This window comes from Dipodomys spectabilis, unplaced genomic scaffold (genome assembly GCF_019054845.1).
Source record: "Dipodomys spectabilis isolate Male_0828 unplaced genomic scaffold, ASM1905484v1 ptg000172l, whole genome shotgun sequence".
In the NCBI taxonomy this organism is placed as follows: Eukaryota; Metazoa; Chordata; class Mammalia; order Rodentia; family Heteromyidae; genus Dipodomys; species Dipodomys spectabilis.
The window spans coordinates 2,805,789-2,819,265 of record NW_024870849.1 but is presented as its reverse complement, the minus strand read 5'-3'; positions in this window follow the sequence as shown (position 1 = coordinate 2,819,265).

Here is a 13,477-nt window from a genome sequence, read left to right as displayed (position 1 = left end):
TTAATTCGGTAGCTTCTTTGCCAATCCTCTGGTTGGTAGACCTGTCCTTTGGTGAGAGTGGCGTGTTAAAGTCTCCTAGTATTATCGTATTGGGATCTATTTTATTCTGTAAGTTTGAGAGCATTTGTTTAACATATCTGGGTGCACCGATATTTGGGGCATATAAGTTGATGATGGTTATATCCTCCTCTTGGATTGTTCCCTTTATTAATATGTAGTGTCCGTCCTTGTCTTTCTGTACTGATTTTAATGAAAAGTTTATTTTGTCAGATATCAGGATAGCTACACCTGCTTTCTTATTGGGGGAATTTGATTGGTAGATCCTTTTCCACCCCTTCACTCTGAGTTTGTTTGTATGTTTGGCTGAGAGGTGGGTCTCCTGAAGGCAACAGATGGATGGGTCTTGTTTTCTGATCCAGTCCTCAGTTCGTTTTCTTTTAATTGGCGAATTCAGCCCATTTATATTAAGAGAAAGTATAGAGAGATGCATTGTTGTCCCTGCCATTCCGTTTTCCTAAGTTTTTCTTCTTTCCTTTCCTCCTGTGCTTGCTCAGTTAGACTTTGAGTAATGCCTGTTTGGGGCAGGTCCCAGTTCCTGGTTGCTTTCTTCAGGTTGTGTCCCCCCTCTTAGAATTCTTTGTAATGCTGGCTTAATGTTTATGTATTCATTTAGTTTTTCTTTGCTATTAAAAGTTTTCAGTTCTCCATCGAATGTGAATGCTAGCTTTGCCGGGTATATCAGTCTGGGTTGGCAGTTATTGGCTCTCAGGGCTCGTATGGTGCTTTCCCAGGCTTTTCTTGCATTCATTGTTTGTGTGGAGAGATCTGCAGTGATTCTAATTTTTTTCCCGTTGTAGTATAGCTCCTTCTTCATTTTTGCTGCATGCAGGATTGTTTCCTTATTATTCAGATCCATCATTGTTACTATTATGTGCCTAGAAGTGTTTCTCCTGGGATCTTGCTTGTTGGGTGTTCGATAAGCTTTTGTGATGTAGTTAAGATGGTCGTTTTTGAGGTGGGGAAAATTTTCATTGACTATCTTGTTAAATAGGTGTTGCATTCCCTTGCTCTGGAATTCCTCACCTTCGTCCACTCCGATTATGCGAAGGTTAAATTTTTTAGCATTATCTGCTTGCTCTTGAATTTCCCTTTGGTTTAATTTGAGTGATTTTTCCATATCTGTCACTTTTTGGTCCAGTTGGTGTATTCTGTCTTCTGTATCTGACACTCTACCTTCCATTTCATTCACTCTGTTGACCGTGGCTTCTATTGTGGTTTGCATGGTGGAAATGGATCCCTTTATGGATTCAATGTTGGTTCTCAGAGTACTGATCTCACCTCTCAATGAGGTGATATCAGTATGCATTACCTCTAATTTGGCGTTTATCTCACTTCTTACTGAGGTTTGTGCAGCTTCTATTTTTGCATCCAATTTTTGTTTGATATCCTGTATATCTTTTGATAGTTCATCCTTGTGCTCTTTCAATTTCTGATCCATTTCTCGCTTTATTTCTTGAGTCATTGCCTCCAGCAACCCTTGGATGTAGTTTTTGTCTTCCATTCCTGCTTTGCTCCCACTGGGGCTCTCCCCTGCGTGGCTGCTGGCTTTTGAGGTGAGCTTGCTGTCCTGGGTAGTGGTAAACCTTGTGATTTTTCTCTGTGATTTTCGCATGGGGGTTCAGGAGACTGCTCTTCAATCTTGTTTTGGTGTGTCTGTCTTTGCTTGGTTGCTGATTCTCTATTGGTAGAGAGAGTCTGTGCCTGATCTGGATTCTGTTGGGAGCCTATTTCCAGCTGCTATTCACTTAGGATTCTCAGCTCTCTGCTGTAGCAATTCCCGCCTTTGGAAGGGTTGAGCAGCCTAGACTGCTTGTGTTTGCTCCTGCGGGTGCTCTTGGGAAGATCAGATGCTCTGGATGCACTCTCCCAAATACTGGAGTCTGCTATGGGCTCCTGATGTGTTTTTGTTTGTTTGTTTTGGGCTGGTTGTGGGCTTGAACTCTAGGTTTGGGTGCTGTCCCTCAGCTCTTCAGCTCAGGGCTGGCACCCTACCATTTGAGCCACAGCCCCACTTCTGACCCTTTTTGCTTTGTTCAGGCGCCGGTCCCCTGGCCTGGTTCCGGCCCCAGCCTGGAGCGCGCTCGTTAGGCCTGTGCTAATGTGTATACCACCTTGGTTATGCAGCCTGGAGGACACAGTTCAAATTTCTTCTACTGTTGGTAGTCTTGACCCAGGGGCACTGTTCCTGGCTTGAGCATTTAAGCTCCCTTCCCGGGGCGCTCTTGCTCTGGCCTGGCCAGCAGAGTGTGCTCCACCGGCTGGTGGGGCTCTCGAACAGTTCCCAGTTTTAGTGGGTCCTGTGGTCCGGGTGTTGGGGTAGGGAGTCTAGGTCAGGGTTTGGGGATTCCCTCCAGCTCTGGTCTCCCTTGATGGATTCCCTGTCCCCTGATGGGTACTCACCCTGTAGGTCGTCAGTTGTTGTTGCAGTCCGTCAGTTGTTGTTGCAGTCCGAGTTCAGTTGGGGTGGTTGCGGGCTGGGTTGGGCGGCCCCCCGCCGGGTCGTTGCGATCGCGATTGGGCGGGTGGTCTGCGGACAGGTCCCTTTGTGGCGCTGCTGGTGCCGGGCGGCTTTGGCGGGATGGAGCCTCTCCGCTCCGGTGGAGAGTGATGGGTGGGGTGGGATCCTCGTGGAGACTCCCGGCTGGTAGGTTTCTCTGTTCCTGGCGATCCGCTGTTCTGCAATCCGGTACCTGGTGATCTGCAAGCAGCCCCCTGTGTCTCTGTGGCTCCGGCAGCCCCTGCCGGGCCGGCTGGCCGGCGGCTTGGCGCACTGCCGCGCGGCCAGTAAAGGTTGGGGGAGGGGTCTTCGCTCTTCTCTGTTCTGAAATTCTTCTTTTCCTCTCTTTCTTTTTTTGTTATTTTCCACCTCTGGTTTTTCTCTGAGTGTTCGTCTTTTTGTTGTTGTCGGTCTCTTGGGGAGATTAAAGGTTGGAACTCGAACTCTCTTTTTGGTTGGAGAGAGCTGTGGCGTTTCCCTACTGCCCCGTCGCCATCTTGAGAACTCTCCCTTTTTCAGATTTTTAAGTCTTCATCATAGAGGTCCTTCACTTCTTTGGTTAAGTTAATTCCTAGGTATTTTATTTTTTGTGAGGTTATACTGAATGTAGTTGCTCTCCTAATTTCAACCAAACCTTTCTCATTGTTGGCATACAGAAAAGCCATTGATTTTTTTTTTTTTTTTTGGTCGGCCGTGGGGCTTGAACTCTGGGCCTGGGCGCTATCCCTCAGCTCTTCAGCTCAAGGCGAGCACTCTACCATTTGAGCTACAGCGCCACTTCCGGTTTTCTGGTGGTTTATTGGACATAGGAGTCTCAAGGTCTCTCCTGCCTTGGCTGGCTCTGAACCGCGATCCTCAGATCTCAGCCTCCTGAGTAGCTAGGATTACAGGCGTGAGCCACCAACGCCCGGCTAAGCCATTGATTTTTGAGGGTAAATTTTATACCCTGCTACTTTGCCAAAATTTTGAATCTGCTTGAGTAATTTTGACGTGGGTTCTGTGGGATTCTTTAAATACAAGATCATGTCATCTGCAAAGAGGGAGAGTTTTCCTTCTTCTTTCCCTATTTGGATCCCTCGAATGCTTGCATCTTGTCTTATTGCTGTAGCTAGGCATTCCAATACTAGATTGAAGAGAAGTGTAGAGAGCGGACACCCTTGTCTCATTCTTGATTTAAGAGGAAATGGCTTTAGTTTTTCACCATCAAGTATAATACTGGCTATAGGTTTGTCCTATATGGCCTTTACTGTATTGAGGAATGCTCCATGGATTCCTAGTTTTTTCCAGAACCTTCATATCAAGGGGTGTTGGATCTTGTCAAATGCTTTTTCTGTATCTATTGAGATAACCTTGTAGTTCTTATCCTTGCTCCTGTTGATGTGATGAATTATATTAATTGATTTGCGTATATTGAACCAGTTTTGCATCTCTGAAATGAATCCTGTTTGATCGTGGTGTATGATATTTTGGATGAATTTTTGAAGTTGATTGGCCCAAATTTGTTGAGAAGTTTTGCATCAATGTTCATCAAAGAAATGGGTCTATAGTTCTCTTTCTTTGAAGAGTCCCTGCCTGGTTTTGGGATGAGATTTATGATGGCTTCAAAGAATGAGTTGGGTTGTGAACTTTCTGTTATTTCATTGAAGATTTGGAGGAGTATTGTTGTGAGCTCTGCTTTGAAGGCGCTGTAAACCATCTGGTCCTGGGCTTTTCTTAGATGGGAGGGCTCTTATTGCTGTTTCTATTCAATGCTTGATATGGGCCCCTTAAGAAGCTTTAACTTATATTGGTTTAGTTTCGGCATCTCAGTATTTGCTAGGAAAAGTTCCATTTCTGCCCAGTTCTCAAACTTATTAGCATAAAGTTGTGAGAAGTATTCCCTTATAATGTTCTGAATCTTGGTTGTTTCTGTGGTGATGTTTCCATTCTCATCTCTGTGTTTATTTATTTGGGTGTGTTCTTTTCTTTTTCTGTTAAGGTTTGCTAAGGTTCTGTCAATTTTGTTAATTTTTTCAAAGAACCAACTTTTTGTTTTGTGATTCTTTCTATGGATTTTTTGGATTCTAATTCATTTAGTTCTGATTTAATTTCAATGATTTCTTTCCATCTACTCTACTGAGGTTTATCTTGCTGCTCATTTTCAAGAAGGCTCAGATGTCTAATTAAATTGGTGGTTTCAGATCTCTCCAATTTGTTGCTGTAGGAAATCAGAGCTATAAACTTGCCTCTGAGTACTGACTTTGCTATGTCCCAGGGGAGCTGATAATTTGTGTGTTCATTTTTGTTGAATATCATGAATATTTGAATTTCATTTCTAATCTCTTCCATGACCCACTCATGATTCAGCAGTGTATTCTTCAACCTCCAGGTGATACAGGAATTTCTTTGCTGACTTTTGTTGTTGAATTCTAATTTTATTCCCTTGTGGTCTGAGAGAATGCAAGGTATAACTTCAAGGTTTCTGAATTTGGACAATGGATTATTTTCTTGTATAGCAAAAAGGAACACACAAAGTAACTTGCACTTTGTCATTTCTCTATGTTCAATTTCTCCTTTGGGATCAGTTTCTACCTGCAGTAACATTTCCTTCTACTTACTTCCAGTAATAACCTATGGCACTGCTCGAGGTAAAATGAATGTTTTCAGGTTTCATTGAACTAGCACAAAGACATCTTTGGACATGAGGTAACACGCCTTTCAGAGACAACTTAGTAAATAAAAAATATAAAATTTAAAGGCTTATAAAAACATTATTCATGTACATATGGCCATATAAGATAATGTTAAGTCAAATGAACCCCAAGATAGGGACACAACTTGTTTTTATCTTTATTGCAATTGTTTTTAATGTATCAAAATGTACTATGTGAATTTTTCGGTTCTCCTCCATGTTCTTCCCCCATGATATAACTCCTGTTTGAACTGGATATGATGTTGGTGCCCTGCATCTTGCATGTACATTTTTCTAGTTTGGGGAGGGGAAGGGAAAAAACAAAATTCTGAAACAAAGATTCAGGATGACCTTTTGTAACAATTATATGAACAAGACACTATGTAGAAAATGAACTTTACAACTTGGGGAGTGGAGGGGGAATTGAGTAGATGGGGTGGGAACGGATACCACAGGAAAAACAAAAGAGGATATAACAATAGGAAATGTACTCATTACTTTACTTATGTAACTCTAAGCCCTCTGTGCACTATTTTTGCTATAAAAGAAGAAACTATTATCCAGGAGTACATTAAGTTCAAATTTCATAAGTGCTCTTAAATTAAATTTAACTGGGAGAAGATTCTCAGAAAAGTTTATTTGTGTGTGTGTGTGTGTGTGTGTTTTGCATTATTTCCCAAGTGTACCCAAGTTAACATTAGAAGAATCAATAGGAATAATAAGAGAAAGAAAAGTTCTGTGTTTAAGTATAATGGTTCAATATACTATGGAAGATTCTGCAAATAAGACAACATTGAACCAATAAAGCCAAGAGGATTATGTAGATCTATGGGAATGACATAGAGAAATAATTAATACTAAGAGGAACATGAACGATGAGGCCACTCTCTTTCAACTTCTATCTCTAAATCATGGTTGCTAATCACGCAAATTTGTAAAATGTACAATGGAAGAATAATACTGGTTCCAAATCAAGTTAGATATAAGAGCATGGACTACTTAACTGGAAAAAAAGTTCATGGTGAGAAAGTGGGAATTATACTAGCAAAGAACTGGTGGACAAGATTTCATTTCTTTTTCTTTCTTTTATCTTTTATCTTTTTTTTTGGATGGTTGTAGCAGGGTTTGAACTCGGCCTGGGCAATATCTCTCCACTCTTCAGCTCAAGGCTAGTGTTCTACCTCTTGAGCCACAGCGCCACTTCCAGTTTTCTGGTGGTTAATTGGAGATAAGTGCCTCAGAACTTTACTTTCCTACTTGTACTGGATTTGAACTGCAACCCTCAGATCTCAGCTTCCTGAGTAGCTAGAATTATAGGCATGAGCTCAAGTGATGGAATACTAGTCATGAGCAAGATTGCTGAACAAGGTTGCTGAGGCTTTTGCATAAAAACATACAAACATACACATACACACAGAGGCATATATATGTACAAACCCACCTGCACAAATGAAACAACTCTCAAAATGTGGAGAAATGCTAGAAAACAATTGAAAATATATCCTGAGTAAGACTAGATCAAGTGATAATTTTTCATATTAGAAAGTCCTCAAATGAAATTTCTTCAAAGAAGTTTGAGAATATTACATACCTAGGGAACAGAGATAATAAGAAAGTCAATTAATCATTATTAAAGGGATTGGATCCATGGAAGAATGAATCAGTGACCCCTGCAGGTGCATCTGAAAATGTTCATATCCTGTGTCAAATGATAGAACATCTTTGAAAATAGTACATACTATGCATACATTTCTTACCAATCATTGCAGCCTCCTCCTTTGTTTACCCTTCACATCCATTCCCAGCCTCCCCACTCCCTCCACCCAATCCTTCCCCCTCCTACACAATGCATATAATACTTTAATCTGATATGTTGCTTTCAAATATTCTTCTAGTCTATAGCTTACCTTTTTCATTTTCTTAGTAGTATCCTTTGAGTAAGCTGTATTTTTGTTGAAGGTAAATTTCATTTATATATTTCATTAAATATTAATTTTAAATTTATATTTAATATATATTTTGTACTCTTAATGCCCTCTCTAGGAATATTTTCAAATTTAAATCATGAGGAATCTCTTCTACATTTTCCTCTAAAACTTTTGTATTTTTTATTTTGCATTTATATGTAGTTACTATGCATTTTTTAAGGAATAAGACTTCAATATGCTATTTCATGCAAATTGATGTCTAATGGAACAAAATTTGAAAAAATAAAAAACTGCTTTGCAGAAAAGAAAATAGTGCATAAACAGTTTGAGCAGTCAATCTAATGGATAAGATCTTAGGAGAAGTTCAGAATTGCTAGTCTTTATCTATATTAAATAAACCACCAAACTATGGCAGGGAAATTTGATACAAGCCTGGAATTCTAGCACTCAGACTAAGACAGGAGATTAGAGAGTGGGATTACATAGTGATACCTTCCCTGGGCCAGGTAGTATAAATTTGTCTCAATGAAACAAGCCAAACAACAAGAAAGGAATACACAGTTGGAAGTTTGGGCTAATTTTGTCATTACGTTTTGAGAAAGCAAGTATCTTATTGAAATGCAACTCATATATAATAATCAGTTGTGTTTTAAATGCTCTCTTCATTACACAAGATTCTTAGATGCAAAATGGCTCATGATTCCCAATCAAAAATTTGAAAAAGTAAGTATCATTCTGTTGGATTTCAAAGAAATAATGAAAGATTACAAAATTTTAAGCCTGGAAAAATACAAAGTTCATCTAATATAGGACTTTATAGATCTTGCTAAATTAGAATTTAGATTTAAAATAAATATTTTGGTTTTGTTTGTAATTTCATATTCTATAGGATACTACAAAATTCTTTTTAAGTAGAGGTTTCAATTGACAAATTCACAAATGAATCTGGCATTTTATTTGCCTAAAATATTCTTTGAAGCGAGGTTTAATTAGAAATTAGTTAATTCATAATCCCAACAATTCATGTATAAATTGATATTGTGAATAATCTAGACAGAATAATCTAGACATCCAACAAATGGATGATATTAATTTATAAATTTAGAACAAGTAATTTTTTGAGGCTTTGGTATAACATGGTATGAAGAGAGTAATTATGTGAGGTCTTGGGTCTTCTATCTATTCATAATACAGGAAGAAATTTCCTTAATTACATGACTCTGTATACAATGAGAAAAATGCTAGGGTTGTAGTTGGTTTTTATATTTTGGTTTGTCCTCAGGTTTGAACACCGGGAGTGGCCACTCTCTTTGAGGTGTTTTGTGCTCAAGGCTCTTGCTCTACCACTTCAACTTCAGTGCCACTTGAGTCTGGCTTTTCCTGAGAAATTTATTGGAGATAAGAATCTAAGGAATCTTCCTGACTGGGTGGGCTTTGAACCATAATCTTTTGATCTCAGTCTCCTGAATATCTATGATAGATAAAAAATATAAATAATATTTGCAAGTGTTCGGATTTCTAGAAATCAGAAAAATGTTGCAGCAAAGTTTAGTGTATTGTACTTTCCATAATAGGAAAGGCATTATATTATCACAAGTGTAGTATTTTTTCACAATAGTGATAAGCTATTCATGATGTGAATTAAGGGAATTTTAAGGTGCAACTTACAAATTGGAAACTGTTGGGCTAGGAAGACTTTATGGCGTAAAAGCTTGGGATTGATGGTCACAGAAATAATAGCTTACTCTGATGAACAAATGTTTACTCTTGAGGAATTAATTATTACACATACTTCATAGTTATATCCTTCAGCAGAATGTGGCTATTTTTTTCTGTTGATTTCTCAATATGTAACACCCCATTAGAAACTGCAGCTATTGCAGAATTAAATAACATGCAAACAGATACTGTTTTGAATGTCTCTGATATGAAATGCTCAGAATTTGAAAATGAGTAGTTAGTATTTGTAAGAACTTTGAAAAACACATATATACTGTCCTTTGAAGAATTATTCAGTTTTAAAAGTTAGGAGTTTCCAGAGAATTAAACTGCTTTTTGTTTTACTATGAGATAATACTGAAATTATAATTTTTTGGAAAACTATGGCAAGTATATTGTGAAAATATTGTATATTTTGATAACATTCAAGTTGATGAACCTCTGATAAAGAAGGTGTAATTAATTCAAATTAGATGCCAAATAGTGTTCATTTTTAAAAATGTAATGCACATAGAATAATATTTACTATAGCAATACAGTGAAATTATACTTTATGTAACTTATTTTTAGTTTAATTTTATTTTTACGGTGATATATACAGAGGTTGCATTAATTGTAAGGTAGTGAATACATAATATGTCGAAATTTTAACCACTACCTCATTTTTCTCACACTTTTCCTTTCCCCCCAAATCTCTCACAAGTTGTAATGTAAATTTCCAACATGTTGTCTTGTGAGTATTGCTATTGCATTGGTTTGCCCTTTGTCCTTTGTCTCCCCAATTTGTTGTTCATCCTGCCTTGTTAAATTATGATAAATGCATGTGCAATACACCCAGTACTGAAATCAAATACAGCAGGGGATAAACTATAGGCGAAAACACAAAAGAAAAAGAAATCACAAAGTACATTAAAAAACAACCACAAAGAAAAACCTCTATTTCCATATCTAGGTGTTCATTTTGCTCAACATGTTGTTGTATGGTCCTATATACAAAGTTTAGAGCCATTCTGCTCATCTGCTAGTGTTATTCTATACATTTCCTATTATTACAAATGAGGGAAACTATGCAATCTGTTTCTTTGAGTCTTCCTTATTTTATTCAGCAGGATTTTGAAAAATCTTTCCATTTCCTTTTGAATTGGAAGCATAGAATTCAGCCATATATGTATATGTGTGTGTGTGTGTGTGTGTGTGTATGTGTATATATATGTATATATATATATATATATATATATATATATGAAGGTATGGTTCTATGTCAATCCAGCCTTCTCTCCTGGCCTTTTGTGAAGGGCTGCTGGGTTCAATGGTGCACTCAGTAGGTCATAGGGCTCAAGCTACGGAGCCTGCTGTCCTCTCCCAACTGGTACTGCACCTGCTGCAGCTTTGGCAGCAAACTTAATAAGTTCTAATTCACAGAATGTATACCATGAACCATTAGTGTCTTCAGGTACCATGTGACACTTGCTAGTCACTTAATATTACAGTTGCCAATGTCTTAAGTGCTTTCTGAAGAGAGGGAGAAGGGGTCATAGATCCAACTGTTCAAAAATGCCTTTGGATGACACTGTATTGGCCCAAGAATGAGTCGACACAGCTGGTATCCAGGTATTTTGGGAAATTCTTTTTGGCCATGCTTTCTGTTTGGCCTTGGAGAGTCTTAGGCTTTTCTTTGTTGACACAGAAGATGGGAAAGTAATTGCTAAGGCTTATATAGTCAGGAGCCATTTCCTTTCTGCCCTTCTGAGATGGCATCTCACTACATAGCCCAGACAGCCTTGGACTTAATGTGTTTCTGCCTCAGCCTCCCAAGTGATGGAATTACAGGCTTACACCACCATGCCCAACTATCTGTCATGGGCCATTTGAAATAGAAAAATCATGACATGTGTTCTATATCTACTAACACTCTTGTGCAAAGATCAAATAACTTACAGCCTGGTTGTTAAGAATATAGACTCAGATTCAACTGAATTTCAAATAAAATTCTGGTTTCTTACCTGCTTTTGGTTAAAGAGGAAGGCACTATATCACTGAGCTTTATTCACTTGTATACAAATGTGAATGGAGCCAAGAACAGGTGGCTCATGCCTACACTCTTACTCAGGAGGCTGAGTTGGAAGGATTGTGTTTCAAAGCCAGCCCAGGCAGAAAAGGTCATATGAGAGTCTTAGTTCCAATTAATCCCTCAAAAACCATAAGTGGGCTGAGAAGGTGGCTCAGTAGAAGTGTGCTTTCCTTGCATGCATGAGGCCCTCTGTTGGAATCCTCAGAATCACATAAGAAGAAAAAGCCTGAAGTACACTATGGCTCAAATGGTAGAATGCTAGCCTTAACCTGAAGAGATGAGACACAGCACCCAGTCCCAGAGTTCAGGCCCCATGACTAGCAAGAATAACAACAACAACAAAATAAAACAGAAATGGAGCTGTGGCTCAAGTGGTGGAGTGCTAGAAAGTGGATCAGGGAGAGCACCCAGGCCCTGAGTTCAAGCTCCATGATCAACTAAACAAAAACAAAAACAGAAATGGAGCTGTGGTTCAAGAAGTAGAGTTCTAGAAAGTGAATCAGAAACAGGACCTGAGTTCAAGCACCACAATATACAATTGGATACTGGTATTTCCCATCTCCTAAGGTTGTCATGATTATTCAATGAACAGAATTTTTTGAGTATTTCCTATTGAAAAGAGGGGTTTTTAATGACCAGCAAGTGATTTATGATGCTGCAGAGCATGCAATGGATACCCTCTACTTCAGTGGAGAATTGAATGTAAATTTTGTGAGTCCAGAAGCCAAACTGATGAGCCAGATACTCTTTTGGAAAATGGTTTCATATGGTAGACACAGTTTCCCACATGTCAGTTTGCTGTTCTGCTTCTAGTCAGAAGATCTCTAAGACTCAGGAAAGGATTCAAGCTCTCTGTTAAACCATGCTGTAGCCATTTTATTTGTATTAAAGGAATAAGTAATCTAGATATTGGTGGCTCATGCCTATTATCCTCGCTGCTTAGGAACCTGAGATCTGAGGATCATGATTTCAGAACAGCCCACGCAACAAAGTCCATGAGACTTGTCTCCAATTAAGCATTGATAAACCCAGAAGAAGAGGTATGGCTTAATAGAGTATCTTTCCTAAGAAAAAGCTCTATTTAAGCTGTTCCTTATGTTGGGACATTGCCACCTTCAATACTTCCGGACCATGTCTTCCTTTAGAGTGTTGGCTTATGGCCTGGCTTTCACTCCTGTGGATATAGTCTGTTTGGCCATCCACCTTGGGGGTGGAATGATCCGTTTATTGAAAATACTGCCTAGAAAAAACAACTATGATATAAACAATGTTTGACAAGTTGTTAAGTCCAAAGTTACAGTGGTAAGGATGATTATTGTTTAGCTTTTTTTCATTAAATAGTTAATTACTTTTTAAAGTTTATCTGCTTATTTAATGTTATGTAGGAAACCAAAAGTTAATATTTGGGTTTTTTGGTGAAATTTGAAACTAGGCAAGTAAAAGTACTCATTGTCCCCAAATTCAACATTTAAAAATATTAAAACATTGTTCATATGTTTTAGTCACCAGAAATTTGGGACAGGCATGGTAGCTCACACTTGAATTGCTAGCTGCAGAGAGGATTATTAGGATTTGAGGCTAGCCTAGGCAAACATTCACTTTATTGGATCTCAATCAATATCTGAACCAAAATCATTGTGCTTTTAATTTCATCTACTCAGAAAGGGTAAAGAGAAGGATTGTGATCCATTCTGGCCTGCTCATAAACAGAAAACCCTGCCATAAAAATGGCTAAAGCAGAGCTGGCCACAGGTGGTTCATGCCTGTACTTTTATTTACTCAGGAGGCTGAGGTCTGAAGATCACAGCTCAAAGCCAGTCTAGGCAGGAAAGTTTGTGAGACTCCTGCCTCCAATATACCAATAGAAAACCAGAAGTGGAATTGTGGCTCAAACAGTAGTGCACTCGCCTTTAGCTGAAGAGTGCAGGTACAGTGTCCTGGCCCAGAGTTCAAGCCACATGACTAACAAAACAGAAGTAACTAAAGCAAAAAGCGCAGGTGTATGGTTCACCTTGTAGAGCACCTACCTAAAATGCATGAAGCCCTGAGTTTAAGTGCTAGGATAGAAAGGAGGAAAGGATGAGAAGGAATGGAATGAAGAAAAGAAAGAAGGGAGGAGTTATGATATAATCAAATACTAGACTGACCTGAAGTATTAAAGGGATTACAAGTAGTTTATATAAAAATATACTGATTGTTTACTAAAAGGCAAATTTTAAAATGTTGAATTCAGGTTAAAATACATGTACAACTTTTGTTTTTCTGTAAAACGATAGATGTGCTCCTTTAGTTTAAAAGTAGTAAATGAGTTTAAAACAATACAAGAGTGGTTAGAATGAATAATTATTTCTTATCACTTTCTCTGCTACATCCACTACTTATAAAATCAAAACAATGTTGATCATTTTATTAATTCATTCGTATAATCTTTCATCTTTAGTGTATAGTCTATTGTACACATCATTTAAATGTTTGAACTCTTTTTGTTGTTTGTTTGTCTTTTGTGGGTCATGGTTCCTAAACTAATGGCC